This window comes from Tachysurus vachellii, chromosome 23 (genome assembly GCF_030014155.1).
Source record: "Tachysurus vachellii isolate PV-2020 chromosome 23, HZAU_Pvac_v1, whole genome shotgun sequence".
Classification (NCBI taxonomy): domain Eukaryota; kingdom Metazoa; phylum Chordata; class Actinopteri; order Siluriformes; family Bagridae; genus Tachysurus; species Tachysurus vachellii.
In genome coordinates, this window is record NC_083482.1 from 16,169,979 (window position 1) to 16,190,224 (window position 20,246).

General features: G+C 38.6%; 1 long non-coding RNA gene across 1 annotated transcript; it reads left to right on the plus strand.

Annotated features, from left to right (window-relative positions):
• Positions 1-165: 165 nt before the first annotated feature.
• On the plus strand, positions 166-2,272 carry LOC132838601 (uncharacterized). The gene is made up of 3 exons (XR_009647657.1): positions 166-514; positions 665-856; positions 1,094-2,272. It is a non-coding gene; the product is annotated as an uncharacterized LOC132838601 (long non-coding RNA).
• Positions 2,273-20,246: the final 17,974 nt, after the last annotated feature.

The window sequence follows — 20,246 nt, forward strand, 5'->3', positions numbered from 1 at the left end:
GACAGACATGAAGAGTCTCTTTATTAAGACAATTAACACAGGGCCACAAAAGCACTATTTTGTTAGCTACATCATTAAATATGACAAAATAAAATGCTCTAAATGTCTAAACAATAGTGTGTGCTTTAGGGCTTTTCTGTTTCTTTTTCTTTTATATTCTTTTTGAATGAACAGGTTTACCAACAGTGTGTTTGTTTACATTGTTGTGACAAATTTCTGATTCAACAATGATTGATAAATTATACACACACACACACACACATATTTTTGGCCTAAATTTTCACCATGTATTATTAAACAGGAAGAGGTGGAGTCTCTGGAACATTCTGTAAGTGAGTATATTCATAAGCACTCATTTCTCTGAAACGCAGTCAGCAGTCTAATAGTCAAAGTAAAAGTAACAGTGAACCTTCTCTCATTCCTCCTATCTGTGGTTTGCACATCACTTGTTTTCCAACGGACTCTTTGTACATCAAGTAACTGGACTGATATTTTACCTTCAAAATGGTTCACGGTATGTATTCTGAATTAAATGTTAATACATTTATATATATATATGTGTGTGTGTGTGTGTGTGTGTGTGTGTGTGTGTGTGTGTGTGTGTGTAAATTTCCTTCTTAATCTCATTCATATGTTTGCTGCTGTTTTTTTCCTGGTCTTACAGGAAATATCAGATATTTTGTCATGACCACTGGGAACACCAGAGATTCCCACAAGACCTTTCTAGATCATCTCACAATGTCATCAAAGCTTCATGAAGTCCAAGCCGTAAATAAGAGTGATGTCATCGTTGCTTTTGTCCCAGTCGTGTCTCGAGCTGGTTCTAACGTTCGGTCTGCAATGGAAATCATTCCTAGTAAGTATAAACCCCTCGATTTTACAGGAATGAGGAATAACTGAGTATTAAACTGGGAATGTTAGAGATAAAATCATCTGCAATAAACATCAGCACCACTGTTATTTACATTAAGTTCTCTCTCTTACCCTGATTAGCACCATTAGACATGTTCCTGTGTTTTAGCATCTCTCTCTCTCTCTCTCTCTCTCTCTCTCTCTCTCTCTCTATCTCTCTCTCTCTCTCTCTCTCTCTCAGAGGATAAGCCTGTCGTTCTCGTGATGCTCCACCACACCTTTGATCCGGACATTGTTGTTCAAGACGTCAGACCCTATGTGGACAGGACAGATGTGTTCGTTGTTGATTGTCTCTTTCATGAAGATCAAGGGCTGTTGAGATGCCTGCGCAACGATGACGCAATCAAAGCTGTAAAGGATCATCTGAGCAGAATGAAGGTAGAGTCCTGAATGTCACCCCTTTGAAATTACAGGCAAATTCCATTATCATGAGAGTAATGGAGAGGTAAAGGAAGTGGAATTAAAGCAGAAACGTGTCTCACAAATAAAACATACACAATGTTCCCCTCGTTGCTTGCTCGGTTTAAACAAACTGTACAATGCTGAACAGAGAAAACACAAAGTCTCTGCTGCCGACTACTGGTCAAAAATGATCACTTCACTGTATTTTGCATGTGCAGTGTTTGTTTTTTTATAGAAAGAAAATTATCGGTCCATTTATTGGTGTTGGTGCTGGTGGTTTATATTGGTGGTTGGAGAGAGAGAGGGGGGGAGAGAGAGAGAGACAGAAAAAGAGAGAGAGAGAGAGAGAGAGAGAGAGAGAGTCATGTTATTGTTTAATGCTGAAATGATGTTTAAATGAACATATTTCAATTGTCATTTTATCATTTTCTGAAATCACAAATAATTTCATTTCATTTTCAACTGAATATTGTAATACAAAACTAAAATTATTTCTATCTTCATATGATTACAGAGTTTTAGTAATGATATATAATTTCTTCATGATGAGCAGAAATACTAAATACTTCTTATTACTTAAAACATTCTTAGGAATTGTAACAATACCTCAACATTTCCATTTTAATGTGCAGATTTGATTGATTTATGGTTCTTAGCGTAGTGTTTACAGGTTAGCCGTTTTCTCCCAGTTTAATCAGGAAGCTCATTTCTGACCATTTCACATAAGATCCCAGTTGAGGAGAGTTTACAAAGCTGATCAATCGAACTGCTCAGATTCACCGCATGCATCCAGCAGTTTACTGTTCATCAGGATCTAATAGAATTTCTTAATGCATCGAAATATATGAAGAATTCTGTGTAAAGTGTATTGTGTGTGTGTGTGTGTGTGTGTCATGTATATTTGTGAAAACTTCTGCTGAATAAATAAATAAAACAAATAAAGAGAATAAAAACCCTCGCAGTAACGTGATGCTGTTTTATTAAAACATATAACTGGACATTTCTTACACCAATATCTTTTATAATTATTAATGCCATGACTAAAATGGAAGCGCAGTATAGATCTGATATACAACGTTCATGGGTTAGAAAAGTAATGACAATAAAGTTGACTTTGACCTTGTAACTGTGGATATGGAAAGTTTTCTGTAATAAAAAAATGTATTTAGCATTTTGAAAGGAGTCTCCAGTGTCAGCACTTTGTAACAGTCAGAGGTAATTCTGTAACTTAGGAGAATGTCTTCAGGCTAGAGGACAGAAGTCCTTGTGGTTTCTCTATAACATGATAAACTGTCATTTTAAATAAAAGTCTTAAGAAAAGAACAGTGGTTATTGAGGGAATCACAGTTTATAGCTATTTTAATGCAAATGCTAACAGGAATTAATTTGTTTAATGAACATTTTACAACATTAAACTAAACTACAAATATATAAAAACATTTTAATAATTTCCATATATAATACATATAATTAACATTTATAAATGTCATTTTATTATTATTAGGAAACTGCTGAAGGATAGAAATAATCATCTCTGGGGTGATTTTTACCTTTGCTTCATGTTGGCCTGCATCACAGAAGGCCCAAGAAAGGCTAGAAAACAGCCTGCAAGAATCAGGAACTAATTAATTATGTTTACACAAGATAATAAGGCCGTATGAGACATGGGTTGCATTGTGCTGTTTATATATACACTCACCAGGTGACTATCACCAGATACAGGTCAAGAGCTTCAGTTACTATTCACATCAAATATCAGGAAAGGAAACAAAGTGATAGTCACTTGATGCCAGACAGGCTGCTGATCAACTGGAATTTTCACACAAATGAATCCCTCAAGTTTATACCGTGTGCGTAAAAAACAAAGCATCTAGAAAGTGTAACCCCTTTTCCACAGGTGGGCGTCGCCTGAAACACACAACTACGGCCCACAGCTAATCGCTAGTTACTTAGGGATAACATGTAATATGTATGCAGTGGCTCAACAGGATCCTGGATTCTCAGCGGTGGGATGGTGAACTGGCTGATCTCCCTGTACCTAAGAAGATTTACAACACAAAAAGGGAAATAGTATTTAAGGTGATTAACGATAAAAAAAGATTGATATTCAGTAGTGCGGAGCCTCCATTGGTGATCACTACACTTAATTGTAGTTAGCAGTGTGTAATGTATATCACCAGAACATGAAAATACAATAACAGTATGATTTCCTAAACTCTTTATGTGTGTGTGTGTGTGTGTGTGTGTGTGTGTGTGTGTGTGTGTAAATGAGATGCCACTACACCCAGGTTAGAATAAAATAGAAAATGAGACTTTATTAATTATGTCCTGGAATAGTTAGGCTGCAGCTTAACAATTCTCAGAAATATAACCCCTGAACATCGAACATGGCATTCGTAATGACTTCGAATCGATTAATGAAAAAAAAAAGGTAAACTGAATGGGGAATCTGTTCAATATGTCCATATAAATCTATAGGTTTCCCTATATTGAGATTGAGGGAAAAACAACACGACAGACATGAAGAGTCTCTTTATTAAGACAATTAACACAGAGCCACAAAAGCACTATTTTGTTAGCTACATCATTAAATATGACAAAATAAAATGCTCTAAATGTCTAAACAATAGTGTGTGCTTTAGGGCTTTTCTGTTTCTTTTTCTTTTACATTCTTTTTGAATGAACAGGTTTACCAACAGTGTGTTTGTTTACATTGTTGTGACAAATTTCTGATTCAACAATGATTGATAAAAAAAAAAATATATATATATATATATATAAACTTTTTATTTTGGAAGATATTTTAAAAAAAAAAGGTATAATATGTATAATAGTGTTTATTTGGCCTAAATTTTCACCATGTATCAGGAAATAACAGGAAGAGGTGGAGTCTCTGGAACATTCTGTAAGTGAGTATATTCATAAGCACTCATTTCTTTGAAACGCAGTCAGCAGTCTAATAGTGAAAGTAAAAGTAACAGTGAACCTTCTCTCATTCCTCCTATCTGTGGTTTGCACATCACTTGTTCTCCAACGGACTCTTTGTACATCAAGTAACTGGACTGATATTTTACCTTCAAAATGGTTCATGGTATGTATTCTGAATTAAATGTTAATACATTTATATATATATATATATATATATAATGTATATATATATATATATATATATATATATATATATATATATATATATATATATTAATCTCATTCATATGTTTGCTGCTGTTTTTTTCTGGTGTTCCAGGAAATACCAGATATTTTGTCAAGACCACTGGAAACACCAGAGATTCCCACAAGACTTTTCTAGAAAATCTTACATCATCAACGTTTAATGAAGTCCAAGACGTAAACGAGAGTGATGTCATCATTGCTTTTGTCTCGAGCTGGTACTGACATTCAGTCTGCAATGGAAATCATTCCTAGTAAGTATAAACCCCTCGATTTTACAGGAATGATGAATAACTGAGTATTAAACTGGGAATGTTAGAGATAAAATCATCTGCAATAAACATCAGCACCACTGTTATTTACATTAAGTTCTCTCTCTTACCCTGATTAGCACCATTAGACATGTTGCTGTGTTTTAGCATCTCAATGTGATGCTTTTGTTTCTTGTATTATCTCATTCTCTCATTCTCAGTCTGCATGCTTCTGCCTTGGATCTTAGGTTTCAGTTTATGGTTCTGATGACCACAGATTTAGTGGCTGTTTTGTATTTTATAAAAGAATAAAAATCTGGTAACATAGAAAAGCATCGTGCTTTCTAAAAGATGATGAGCTCCAGTTTACACATTTTCTGCTGTCTTAAAACAAGTTTTTACCGTCTCTCACTACTACCCCTCTCTCTTTCTCTCTCTATCCCCCCTTTCTCTCTCTCCCCTCCCACCCTCTTTCTCCCTCCCTTTCTTCTCCCTCTCTCTGTCTCTCTCTCTCTCTCTCTCTCTCTCTCTCTCTCTATCACCACCCTCTCTCTCTCTCTCTCTCTCTCTCTCTCTCTCTATCACCACCCTCTCTCTCGCTCTCTCTTTCTCTCTCTCTCTCTGTGCAGTGCAGTCTTCTCTGCACAGTGCATTCGTTTCTCCTACATTTCTATCTTTTTCGATAGAATTTTTGCGGTTAAATATCCTTTATTTATTTTATTTTGTTTCTTAACAAACATCTTAGTTCTCTGGATTTAGAGAAAGCTCTGTCCGTCAGCGCCGGCTTGTTGCTGGAGAGCATGGCTGCCCAGGGCACCAGGGTGTATGACACACTGACGCGGCGCCACGGGGTGAGAGTGGCGATCACCGCTAGTGTAGAGGAGTGCTGCCAGGGGCATGAGAATGTGGTGGCAGCGTCCCGAAGGAACAGCACGGTGGTTCTGTTTGTGAACACCGTAGAAAGGGCGACCTTACTGGCTCAGAAGGGGATTGTGGTCGGGTGCTCACTTACCCATGTATTCCCCCTTTCAGACCCTTCTAAGAAAGTGAAACTTATTAAACATGGGATTCTGGAGATGGAGCTCTCCCGCTTTGGCAAGCTCATCTCCCCGATAAAGATCTGACTGGGTACAACAGACATCGGGGACCGTAACCATATAGAACCCCACACACTTTCCCGCACCCCATTAATCCAAATCATTAAGAAACACGAGTTAAATGATGTTTGGAGATCTCTTCACTCCTCTGATAGACAGTACACATTGGCTCATGTATGTAATAATTTTATGTCTATTGCGAGGTTGGACGGGTGGTTGGACAGTGAAGCAGAATTAAGAGTTGTTTTATTAGCACTGTTTCTTCTTTCAGACCACAGTTTGGTCTCATGTAAAGCAGTTTTAAACTCTATTAAACCAAAGACTGCATACTGGCATTTCAATACAGCTCTTTTAAATGACAAACATTTTACTGCCGTCCTTACAACAGTAGTGGGACCTGGGCAAAATAAAAACCCAGCAGTTGTCAGCAGTACACTCTCCATGTCACAAGGGATTTGACCCAATCATTAAAAAAGTTTGAACATAAAATCACAGAACTACAATCCCTTATACAGTCAAGAAATGAACAAGAGCACATTCAGACCCTTACAGTTAAAAATAAAACATTTATCAGATTTTAAAGGTGCATTTGTAAGATCACGCTTACATGCTTATGCTTTACGTCTTAGCCATAGAACCTTTTTTAAATAGACTAAGAACTGAACTAAAAGGACTCTTGATTCCTGGATGTCAGAATACCTTCCGTTTATGTATTTTATATATATACATATATATATATATATATATATATATATATATATATATATATATATATATATATATATATATATATATATATGATATAGTGATAATGTTAGATGAACAGAGTGACATCGACATAGTGCACAATATTGCTAGAGACTTTGGTTTTATATCCTCAGCCAAAATAAATTGGAACAAAAGTGAGCCCCTTTTAGTAAGGCAGTGGTCTTTTAATGTGCCAAAACTCCCAAGGGGGACTCCTTTGGGAAAAAAGAGGTTTTAAGTATTTAGGTGTGTGACTGGGAGAAGATTCAGTCGTGCAACAAAACTGGGAAGGGACAGTTGAAAAAATAAAAGGCTGCTTAGATAAATGGCTAATACTCAAAATGTTCTACAAGGGATGGAAGCTAATTATTAACAACCTAGTAGCATCTTCACTTTGGCACAAATTAGCATGTTTAGACTCACCGATTACACTTTTAACCAGAATCCAGTTGATTTTCTGGTACAGGTTACACTGAGTAGCTCAGAATGTTTTATAATTGCCTAAAGAAGAAGTTGGGCAAGGCATAGTGCACCTACAGAGCAGAGGTTTGTAACTAGTTCAGTGTGTTTTAGTTGGAAACCTGTGACCAGGACTATTTTAAAAACCTTTGGTGGCATGGGACTCGACTTTGTTTTTAATGAACCTACAAAACTTGATCACCTCTAAATTAATTGTTTCTTATTGTAATCTCTTTGAACTGGAGAGACATTTAAGATACAGAGAACCACCACCACCACCACAGACTCTTTATACTGTCTGCTAGAAGAACCCCCATCCATGGATCTCACCTAGACATTACCGACAGCACCCTCATACAGACTCTCCTCACATCTGGTGTCATCACGTTGGGGCACCTGGTGGATCTGGCTGGACCAGACCTCAACAATGCTGATAGAGTAGCTGCACATCTGAAGCTGAGATCTAAATGAATTGTAGCACAGCTACACAACAGGAGGAACTCTGCCCTCTCATAAGGAAATGCTAAGAGAGTACTGTGGAGGTACTGAGCAGCCGGATGAAGAGGAATCCTTTCCTGAACTGACTTTGTCTCCAGACCTAGAGGGAATTATTTTCTCACATTTTTGAATTTTGTAAAAATATCATGATCAATGTTTACGAGGTTTATGGAAAATGTTTTTGTTTCCTCCCCCGGTCCAAAGACATGCATGGTAGGTTGATTGGCATCTCTGGAAAATTGTCCGTAGTGTGTGAGTGTGTCCAGAGACGGGTCAAGAGTGTCCCTTCTGCCTCCAGACAATTTTTCATACTTTTACATGAATGCTCCAGATTAAAACCGTTAAAACTGTTATTTGGGGAGTAAAACACAGACAGCGAAAGCAAGCAGAATGTTAACTTTTAAATTTCACTGTGGGCCAAGCAAAAATGGTGATTTACATGAGCAGGAGAAACAAGAGAGAACAGAAAGGCAGCCACAATATTTTACTGATAACAACATCAATGATAAAGTCCAGGGTTTTAGATGATTTTTGATTTTATAAAAAAACTAAAAATTTGATAATGTTTTGAAAAAATCTGGTACCATAGAAAAGCATCGTGCTGTCTAAAAGATGATGAGCTCCAGTTTTCACACTTTCTGTCTTAAAACAAGTTTTTACCCTCTCTCTCTCTCTCTCTCTCTCTCTCTCTCTCTCTCTCTCTCTCTCTCTCTCTCTCAGAGGATAAGCCTGTCGTTCTCATGATGCTCCACCACACCTTTGATCCGGACATTGTTGTTCCAGACGTCAGATCCTATGTGGACAGGACGGATGTGTTCGTTGTTGATGGTCTCTTTCATGAAGATCAAGGGCTGTTGAGTTGCCGGCGCAACGACGACGCAATCAAAGCTGTGAAGGATCATCTGAGTGGAATGAGCGAAAAACAGCCTTTATTTGAGAGTTATCATGAGTGTAATGAAGAGGTAAAGGAAGTGCAGGTGGAGCACATCTCTTACATAAAGGAAGTCCTTGCTGTAGTTATTGGTGCAGTTTCTGGTGGAGGTTTTGGAGCAGTTATCATTGCACTTGCTGTTACACTTTGTGATAAGTGTAATGAGCATTGTAATGCAGGTACTGTTGCTTGTGATCTTGCTCTTACTGGTGCTGGTATTGGTGCTAGTTTTGGTGCAGTTATTGGTGCAGTTATTGGTGTGGTCATTTTTATTACAAAGTAAATGTTACAAAGACCATTCTCCTCGCTGCACTCTTCCTTAAATTCTGTTAAATACTGATTTAATTCATGATTAAAAAGTTGAGCATGACTGATGTTTCATCCTTGAGCTTCTTCTAGATTTTTATCAATAATATAATGTAATGATTTACAGTATTAGTGCTTAGTGACTGTCTTCATGTCGTCCTGCTGAAGACTGCATGTGCTTTCCACTGTGAACAGAAATATCTGTATTTAGATTAGAGTAGTGTGTGTGTGTGTGTGTGTGTGTGTGTGTGTGTGTGTGTGTGTGTGTGTGTGTCCTGTTTATGTCACTCAGCATAGACATGAGATCAGATGTGACATGAAGTTGAAAATAGGGACACAGTGTAATAGAGAGAGAGAGAGAGAGAGAAAGACAGAGAGAGAGAGTCACGTTATTGTTTAATGCTGACATGATGTTTAAATGAACATATTTCAATTGTCATTTTATTATTTTCTGAAATCACTAATAATTTTATTTCATTGTCAACTGAATATTGTAATACAAAACTAAAATTATTTCTATCTTCATATGATTACAGAGTTTTAGTGATGATATATAATTTTTTCATGATGAGCAGAAATACTAAATACTTCTTATTACTTAAAACATTCTTAGGAATTGTAACAATACCTCAACATTTCCATTTCAATGTGCAGATTTGATTGATTTATGGATCTTAGCGTAGTGTTTACAGGTTAGCCGTTTTCTCCCAGTTTAATCAGGAAGCTCATTTCTGACCATTTCACATAAGATACCAGTTGAGGAGAGTTTACAAAGCTGATCAATCGAACTGCTCAGATTCACCGCATGCATCCAGCAGTTTACTGTTCATCAGGATCTAATAGAATTTCTTAATGCATCTAAATATATGAAGAATTCTGTGTAGAAATATGAAGAAAAGTGTATTGTGTGTGTGTGTGTCATGTATATTTGTGAAAACTTCTGCTGAATAAATAAATAAAACAAATAAAGAGAATAAAAACCCTCGCAGTAACATGATGCTGTTTTATTAAAACATATAACTGGACATTTCTTACACCAATATCTTTTATAATTATTAATGCCATGACTAAAATGGAAGCGCAGTATAGATCTGATATACAAAGTTCATGGGTTAGAAAATAAATTCCACTGAATCGTCCTTCATACACCAACAAAAGGAATTATTTCTGTACAAAAAGGCGTCGGCCTCATTTACAATGTCCATGCTCGGTCTGTGTGACACCCGTATACAGAATACTGGGCAGTCATACAGTGTGTGTGTGTGTGTGTGTGTGTGTTTACGTTTACAATAAAACAATATAATATATTTGTTATTTGTTAATATAATATAATATATAATATATATGTGTGATTTCCTACAAGACACAAATGAGATGTGTACACAAAGTTTTTAAGTAATCTTACAGCCAGTGACAAAAAAACAATAATTAGGATATAACTGATCTGTAGGAGAGTTTCTACTATTATTATCTCGTGAAAAAAATAATACAAAGAAATTCAAAATACAAAGTCAGCTGTATGCATAATATTAGTTACTTACTACTGCAAAAATAATGACTTTTTGTACCTCAAACACACACAATCACTCAGACACTCACTCACACAGAATTTTGTTGGGGGTTCAATCATGCGAGCTGTTTGTGTTTAGTCTGGTGTAATATCGGTTAGCAAGTTTAGCCAGCTAGCTAACACCAAGAGAATCCAGTTTGGGAATCTGTTTCATAAAACACTGTATATTTTACTGCTCTGAGATAGAAACAACATGGCAGCCGTGAAGATTCACTTTATTTCATTCAAATTGGCGTCTTCGTCTATTTAGGTCTCGGTCAGTGCTGTAACCCAAACCCTGTAAAGGTGTCTGATCCTCTGTTACACTATGATACAACAAAGGTGTTTATGAACACTTTTCTGAACCTGATATTTAAATGAAATCTCTGCTTGTGAAAATCACTACAGACTCCTGCTGTGTATCAGCGATCAGGAGGCATGGCCGACGATATACGACATAAGTTCTCGGACTCTGCTGCATCCACTTCCAAAGCTTCCTGTAGCTCCACCCACAGCCATGATAGGTGATAAAGTGAGCTCTACTTCAAGAGACCAGTGATGCCTTTGTTCATTTTTAATTAAACTTTTCATTTAAAAATGCAATAGAATATAGTTGTTGTTTTTTTATGTAGTATAATGGTCATTTGTTTTATTTTTATAAATTAAAAAATTAAAGAAATAAATACAAAAAATTCTTACCTTATGGATCTATAATATGTAATGTGTAATGTGTCCAGTGAGACATTGCCTAGTTGAGCCAGCTTTCATTGAAAAATCCTGGTCATATCACTTTAAATACACATCCCATCCTTAAATTTACTACATTACTAATTCTATAAAAACAAATTTCACAGGGATTTGTTTTTGGGTGATCTAAATCAGTGTCCTGGAGAAGCTAGATTTTCTAGAACATCTGTAAGAAGAAATGACAATAAAGTTGACTTTGACCTTGTAACTGTGGATATGGAAAGTTTTGTGAGAAAAAGTTTATTTAGCATTTTTGTCCGCGAACGCGGGATAAAAACGGACCCAAATGCAGGACAGCTTAACAAAAATCAGGGATATAATAACGAAAATACACAAAACAGCACAACGAACACAGCAGACAAAGACAACAACAAAATGACAGAGGATTCCGCGCTGCACAAGGCAACAGCCGAACAGGAGGGCCGAGCACAACCCCCGACGCACCACGGTCAAACCCACCACTCAGAACCAGGAAAGGGGGGGAGGGAGGGCGGAGAAAAAACAAAACCCTCCACAGAACAGAAAAATAAAATCCAGGGGGTAAAACACGGGCCTGCAACACCCCCCGCGGACAGGAAGTGGGGTGGCGTCCTCCACGGAAACCGAATGTGAAGCGACGCCGCCCACCGGACAGATGCGGGGCGATGTCACAGGACACCGAAAAAACAAAACAAAACTCGGGCTGGTGACACGGCCCGCAACCAGGAAGTGAGGCGGCGCCCCCCACCGGAAAAATGCGGACCGATGTCACCAAAACCCGCAAAGTCCAGGGAAAAAAAAAAATAAAAAATGCTCCCAAGCGGCCGGTCCAGGCTAAAGCTGTCCTGCTGGGTCCAGGTCTGGCGGAATCCTTCTGTCAGCGAACGCGGGATAAAAACGGACCCAAATGCAGGACAGCTTAACAAAAACAGGGAATTTAATAACGAAAATACACAAAACAGCACAACGAACACAGCAGACAAAGACAACAGCAAATGACAACAGAGGATTCCGCGCTGCACAAGGCAACGCGGATCAAATAAATAGACAAGACAATCATTAGACATAAGGGACAGGTGTGCAGAGGCGGGGAGGAAAAGACAAGGGCGGGGCAGACACGTGAACACGAAACATAAACAAAAGGCACATGGCCAAAGTCCAGGCAGAGTCCTGACAATTTTTGAAAGGAGTCTCCAGTGTCAGCACATTGTAACAGTCAGAGGTAATTCTGTAACTTAGGAAAATGTCTTCAGGCTAGAGGACAGAAGTCCTTGTGGTTTCTCTATAACATGTGTGACGGTGGCGTGCGCACTGCCGCAAATTCAAGGAGGAAAAACCGCCCTTCGCCCTCTGCATCGGCAGCCAAGAAGAGAGAGAGAGTGTAAAAGGCGGCGGTTCAGCACCTTGGCCAGCGGCGTTGATCAACTGGAATTTTCACACAAAAGATTACCTCAAGTTTATACAGAGTGTGTAAAAAACAAAGCATCTAGCAAGCATCAGTTTTGTTTACAGCGATGCCTCATTGAGGAGAAGAGGAGATTAACCAGACTGATCTGAGCTGACAGGAAGTCTACAATAACTGCTCATCAGAAATAATGACTTTTTGTGCCTCACTCACTCACACATCACTGAATTGTGCTGTTTCTGATTATCCTGATGTAAAATTAGCTAGCTAGACAATCCTTTCTTTTTTTGGTGGGATTCTGTACAATATGCTAATCGCTAATCGCTAGTTACTTAGGGATAACATGTAATATGTATGCAGTGGCTCAACAGGATCCTGGATTCTCAGCGGTGGGATGGTGAACTGGCTGATCTCCCTGTACCTAAGAAGATTTACAACACAAAAAGGGAAATAGTATTTAAGGTGATTAACGATAAAAAAAGATTGATATTCTGTAGTGCGGAGCCTCCATTGGTGATCACTACACTTAATTGTAGTTAGCAGTGTGTAATGTATATCACCAGAACATGAAAATACAATAACAGTATGATTTCCTAAACTCTTTATGTGTGTGTGTGTGTGTGTGTGTGTGTGTGTGTGTGTGTGTGTGTGTGTGTGTAAATGAGATGCCACTACACCCAGGTTAGAATAAAATAGAAAATGAGACTTTATTAATTATGTCCTGGAATAGTTAGGCTGCAGCTTACCAATTCTCAGAAATATAACCCCTGAACATCGAACATGGCATTCGTAATGACTTCGAATCGATTAATGAAAAAAAAAAAGGTAAACAGAACAGGGAATCTGTTCAATATGTCCATATAAATCTATAGGTTTCACTGCTCTGAGGGAGAAACAACACGACAGACATGTAGAGTCTCTTTATTAACACAATTAACACAGGGCCACAAAAGCACTATTTTGTTAGCTACATCATTAAATATGACAAAATAAAATGCTCTAAATTTCTAAACAATAGTGTGTGCTTTAGGGCTTTTCTGTTTCTTTTTCTTTTACATTTTTTTTTTAATTAACAGGTTTACCAACAGTGTGTTTGTTTACATTGTTGGGACAAATTACTGATCAAGCAATAATTGATAAAAAAATAAAATAAATAATAATAATAATAAAAATTATATATATATATATATATATATATATATATATATATATATATATATATATATATATATATATATATACTTGGTATGAATATTTTTGGAAGATATTTTTAACAAAAAAAAGTTATAATATGTTTTTAAAAGTGTTTATTTGACGTAAATTTTCACCATGTATTATTAAACAGGAAGAGGTGGAGTCTCTGGAACATTCTGTAAGTGAGTATATTTATAAGCACTCATTTCTTTGAAACGCAGTCAGCAGTCTAATAGTGAAAGTAAAAGTAACAGTGAACCTTCTCTCATTCCTCCTATCTGTGGTTTGCACATCACTTGTTCTCCAACGGACTCTTTGTACATCAAGTAACTGGACTGATATTTTACCTTCAAAATGGTTCACGGTATGTATTCTTAATGAAATGTTAACGTCATATATATGAGATTAAAAAGGAAATTTATATGTGTGTGTGTGTGTGTGTGTGAGTGAGTGAGTGAGTGTAAATTTCCTTCGTTCTTAATCCCATTCATATGTTTGCTGCTGGTGTTGCAGGAAATACCAGATATTTTGTCATGATCACTGGGAAAACCTTAGATTCCCACAAGAACTTTCTAGATCATCTCACAATATCATCAGAGTTTCATGAAGTCCAAGCCGTAAATAAGAGTGATGTCATCTTTGCTTTTGTCCCAGTCGTGTCTCGAGCTGGTACTGACATTCAGTCTGCAATGGAAATCATTCCTAGTAAGTATAAACCCCTCGATTTTACAGGAATGATGAATAACTGAGTATTAAACTGGGAATGTTAGAGATAAAATCATCTGCAATAAACATCAGCACCACTGTTATTTACATTAAGTTCTCTCTCTTACCCTGATTAGCACCATTAGACATGTTCCTGTGTTTTAGCATCTCAATGTGATGCTTTTGTTTCTTGTATTATCTCATTCTCTCATTCTCAGTCTGCATGCTTCTGCCTTGGATCTTAGGTTTCAGTTTATGGTTCTGATGACCCCAGATTTAGTGGCTGTTTTGTATTTTATAAAAGAATAAAAATCTGGTAACATAGAAAAGCATCGTGCTTTCTAAAAGATGATGAGCTCTAGTTTGCACACATTCTGTCTTACAACACGTTTTCTATCCTCTCTTCTCTCTCTCTCTCTCTCTCTCTCTCTCTCTCGCTCTCTCTCTCTCTCTCTCTCTCTCTCTCTCTCTCTCTCTCTCTCTCTCTCTCTCTCTCTCTCTCTCTCTCTCTCTCTCTCTCTCTCTCTCTCAGAGAATAAGCCTGTCGTTCTCGTGATGCTCCACCACACCTTTGATCCGGATATTGTTCTTCCAGACCTCAGACCCCATGTGGACAGGACGGATGTGTTCGTTGTTGATTGTGTCTTTCATGAAGATCAAGGGCTGTTGAGATGCCTGCAGAACGACGATGCAATCAAAGCTGTAAAGGATCATCTGAGCAGAATGAAGCGCCCTAACGGTAGAGTCCTGAATGTCACCCCTTTGAAATTATAGTATTTTAATACGGCTTTTATTTGAGAGTTATCATGAGAGTAATGGAGAGGTAAAGGAAGTGGAATTAAAGCAGAAACGTGTCTCACAAATAAAACATACACAATGTTCCCTCCTTTGCTTACTCGGTTTAAGCAAACTGTACAATACTGAACAGAAAACACAAAGTCTCTGCTGCCGACTACTGGTCAAAAATGATCACTTCACTGTATTTTGCATGTGTAGTGTTTGTTTTTTATAGAAAAGAAATATTTCCACAAAGCATCATTTAGGTGAGTCAAATTCTGTATTTAATTTTAATAAATTTTTTATTTTTGTTTTATTTACAGGTGGAGCACACGTCTTTCAAAAGCATGGTCTTTGCTGCATTTGTTATCGGTGCAGTTATTGGTGCAGTTATCTGTGTTGCTGCTGTTACACTTGATGAGCATTGTGGTGCAGTTACTGTTGCTGGCATTGGTGCTGGTTCTGGTGCAGTTATTGATGCAGTTATTGGGGTGGTCATTCTGATTATCAGTAAACATTACCAAGACCATTCTCCTCGCTGCACTCTTCCTTAAATTCTGTTAAATACTGATTTAATTCATGATTAAAAAGTTGAGCATGACTGATGTTTCATCCTTGAGCTTCTTCTAGATTTTTATCAATAATATAATGTAATGATTTACAGTATTAGTGCTTAGTGAATGTCTTCATGTCCTCCTGCTGAAGACTGCATGTGCTTTCCACTGTGAACAGAAATATCTGTATTTAGTGTGTGTGTGTGTGTTTATGTGTGTGTGTGTATGTGTGTGTGTGTATGTGTGTGTGTGTGTGTGTGTGTGTGTGAGAGTCACGTTATTGTTTAATGCTGAATGTTTAATGGTGTTTAAATTAACATTACTAATTAAATTAACAAAACTAAAATTATTTCTATCTTCATATGATTACAGAGTTTTAATAATGATATACAATTTTTTCATGATGAGCAGAAATACTAAATACTTCTTATTACTTAAAACATTCTTAGGAATTGTAACAATACCTCAACATTTCCATTTTAATGTGCAGATTTGATTGACTGATCAATCGAACTGCTCTGATTCACCGCATGCATCAGAATCTAACAGAATTTCTTAATGCATCTAAATATATGAAGAATTCTGTGTAAAGTGTATTGTGTGTTTGTGTGTGTGAATTCAATTCAAGTTTATTTGTATTGCGCTTTTTACAATTGACATTGTCTCAAAGCAGCTTTACAGAACATAAACATAAAAAAGGTTATTATAAAGAATAATATAAAGATAAACATATTACAAAATTCAAGATTAATATTAGATATATTTAAATGTGTTTGTATTTATCCCCAATGAGCAAGTCTGAGGTGACTCAGGTGACTGTGGGGAGGAAAAACTCCCTTGAATGGTAAAGGAAGAAACCTTGACACAAAGGGATGAGTTTTTAATCTACATTTAAACTGGGAAAGTGTGTCTGAGCCCCGAACACTATCAGGAAGACTATTCCAAAGTTTGGGAGCTAAATAAGAAAACGCTCTACCACCTTTAGTAGACTTAGATATTCTGGGAACTACCAGAAGTCCTGAGTTTTGTGATCTCAGAGAGCGTGAAGGATTGTAACGTGTTAGAAGACTAGTTAGATACATGGGAGCTAAACCATTAAGAGCCTTGTACGTAAGTAGCAGCAGTTTGTAATCAATTCTAAACTTAACAGGTAGCCAGTGTAGAGATGATAAAATTGGGGTTATATGGTCATACTTTCTTGTCCTAGTGAGAACTCTGGCAGCTGCATTTTGGACTAACTGTAGCCTATTTATTAAAGATGCAGGACAACCACCTAGTAATGCATTACAATAGTCCAGTCTAGAGGTCATGAAAGCGTGAACTAGCTTCTCAGCATCAGATACAGACAGGATGTTTCTCAGCTTGGCAATATTTCTAAGGTGAAAGAACTCTGTTTTTGTGTTTGGGGCGACATGATTTTCAAAAGACAGGTTACTGTCTAATAAACACCCAGGTCTTTCACTGTTGAGCTACTAGTAACAGTACATCCCTCTAAATAATAAGACCAAGGTGGCGGCACGAGCACATCGCGAGGCTCAAGGTCTCTCCAGAATCTGCAGTTTTGCGGTATTTCTGCTGCTTATATCGGGTCTGTTCGTTCAGAACAGCTGTGCCTATACATCGTACTCCTTTCTGAGATAGCCAGAACACCCGAGGCCGCTCACGCTACCCGGCCGGGCGGAAGTGCTCGCAGGTGGTGTCGAGACCGTAAGCAAAAGCGGGGGAAGAGTGGTGGAGCGAAAGCTAAGCTAAAGCTAACATCACACCGGCTCTCTTTACCCAGCATCTTCCTCGCCAATGTTCGGTCACTGGTGAACAAAATGGAGGAGATTCGACTCAGCATCACTCTCAACATGAAACTATTGAACTGCAATGTGATGATTTTCATGGAAACACAGCGGCATTCCGGACAACGCTATTGAGCTAGCGGGAGGACACACACTCCGGGCGGATAGGACACTAGATGGCTCCGGTAAGACCAGAGGCGGTGGATTGTGCATTTACGTTAACAAAGCTTGGTGCACGAACTCTGTCATTGTTGGGAGACATTGCTCAGCTAACCTGGAGTTTCTCATGGTTAAATGCAGACCGTTTTATCTACCGCGGGAGTTCACTTCCACCAGTTAACTGCAGCTTACATTCCCCCCGATGCTGATGCTAAGCTTGCTATGAAAGAACTTTATGCGGCCATCAGTAAACAACAGACTGTTCATTCAGAAGTTGCGTTTATTGTTCCGGGTGATTTTAATTACTCAAACTTAAAGGCAGTGCTCCCCAAATTTCACCAGCATGTTTCCTGTCACACCAGATGGAACAAAACCTTAGACCATGTATACACAAACATGGCTGGGGCTTACGTTGCAACCCCCCTCCCCCACCTGGGACAGTCAGATCACCTCTCTTTGTTCCTCACCCCCAAATATGCACCCCTCATCAATCGAGTGAAGCCATCAGTGCGAACCATCAAGGTTTTGCCCGCAGAAGCAGATTTCACACTCCAGGAAAGGTTTCAACACACAGACTGGAGTACATTTGCATCTCAGGCCACTAGTGACACTCAAACAGACATTGACTGTTACACCTCCTTGTACTGGATTACATCAATACCACCATAGACAGTGTTACTACCCTCGTCTGTCCACCCTCCAATCACACTTTCCTCCACAGATGTCTGCAACGCACTGAGCCGGATCAGCGTACACAAAGCCGCTGGACCAGACAACATCCCTGGACGTGTACTCAGGGCATGTGCTGTGCAGCTCTCTGGGGTCTTCACAGACATCTTCAACCTGTCTCTTGCCCAAGCAGCTGTTCCTACTTGCTTTAAATGCACCTCCATTGTGCCAGTGCCAAAACACTCCAGCCCAACGTGCCCGAACGACTTCCGCCCTGTAGCACTGACTCTCATTGTCATGAAGTGCTTTGAGCGGCTGGTCCTGGCACACCTGAAGGACTCGCTGCTATCCACATTGCACTCTCACCAGTTTGCCTACCGCAGCAATAGGAGCACAGAAGATGTAGTTTCCATGGCACTGCACTCTGTGCTCACACACTTGGACAATAAGAACACTTATGCACGTATGCTGTTTGTTGACTTCAGCTCTGCATTTAACACCATCATTCCATCCAAGTTATTAGGCAAATTAGTAGATCTGGGCATTAACACCACAACTTGCAACTGGATCATGGACTTCCTGACCAACAGACCCCAGCAGGTTCGATCGGGCTCTATCTGCTCCAACACCATCACACTTAACACTGGTGTACCACAGGGCTGTGTGCTGAGCCCCTTCCTCTACTCCCTCTTCACCTCTGACTGCAGGCCTGTGTATGGATCTAACTCCATCATCAAGTTTGCAGATCACTACAGTGATCGGTCTCATCACCAACAATGATGAGACTGCCTACAGGGAGGAGATCCAGCACCTAGCCACATGGTGCAATGACAATAACTTGCTCCTTAACACCTCCAAAACAAAGGAGCTCATTGTGGACTTCAGGAAAGTGACAGGAGGCACACATGACAACATCCACATCAATGGGATGGCTGTTGAGTGCGCTCCAGTTTCAAGTTCCTGGGGATCCACATCTCGGCGGACCTGTCCTGGACTACCAACACCTCCAGCCTGGTCAAGAAGGCTCACCAGCGCCTCTTTTTCCTGAGGACACTAAAGAAAAATCAGCTTTCCTCGGATATCCTGGTGAACTTCTACCACTGCGCAATAGAAAGCATCCTGACCAGCTGTGTCACAGTCCGGTATGGGAGCTTTGCAGGGCATTCCAGCGCATCACAGGGACTCCACTTCCTGCCATGGAGGACATCCACAAGAAACGCTGTCTGCGTCGAGCTCGCAGCATTCTTAAGGACTCCTTTCATCCCGCCCATAGACTGTTTTCTCTTCTGCCTGCCGGCAGGCATTTCAGGTGCCTCCGGACCAAGACCAGCCGACTAAAAAACAGCTTTTTTTCCTAGAGCTGTCTCTTTACTGAACTCTGCCACTCGCTGATCCTATTGTCCTTCATTCTACTGCCAACCCCCCCTCCCGAAACACACACACACACCACATACTATGCTATTGTGCTAATTGGCTGTCTAAACTAAAACTTCTGATCACTTGTACATTTGCTCAATCACACCCCACAATTCGTTATTGTACTAATGGACTGTTACATAAAACTATGCTCATTTGCACACTTGCTCTCCTTTTTTGCATTGCTGCTCACCATTGCTTACCATTGTATATACCCACCTAATTTCTGTTCATAATAACAGCAATATATTATATTATGATCATAGTACATATCCTCCTGTATATTTCGGTTTATCGTAATAACAATATATTTTGTTTATAGCACATACCCGCTGTAAATTTTAGTTTATAGTACAGTAATAGACATCTGTATATTATGTTCATAGCACATAAACAGTATATTCATCTGTATATTATGTTCACAGAATATATATATATATATATATATATATATATATATATATATATATATATATATATATATATATATATATATATATTCATTTGTATATTATATTCATAGAACATACA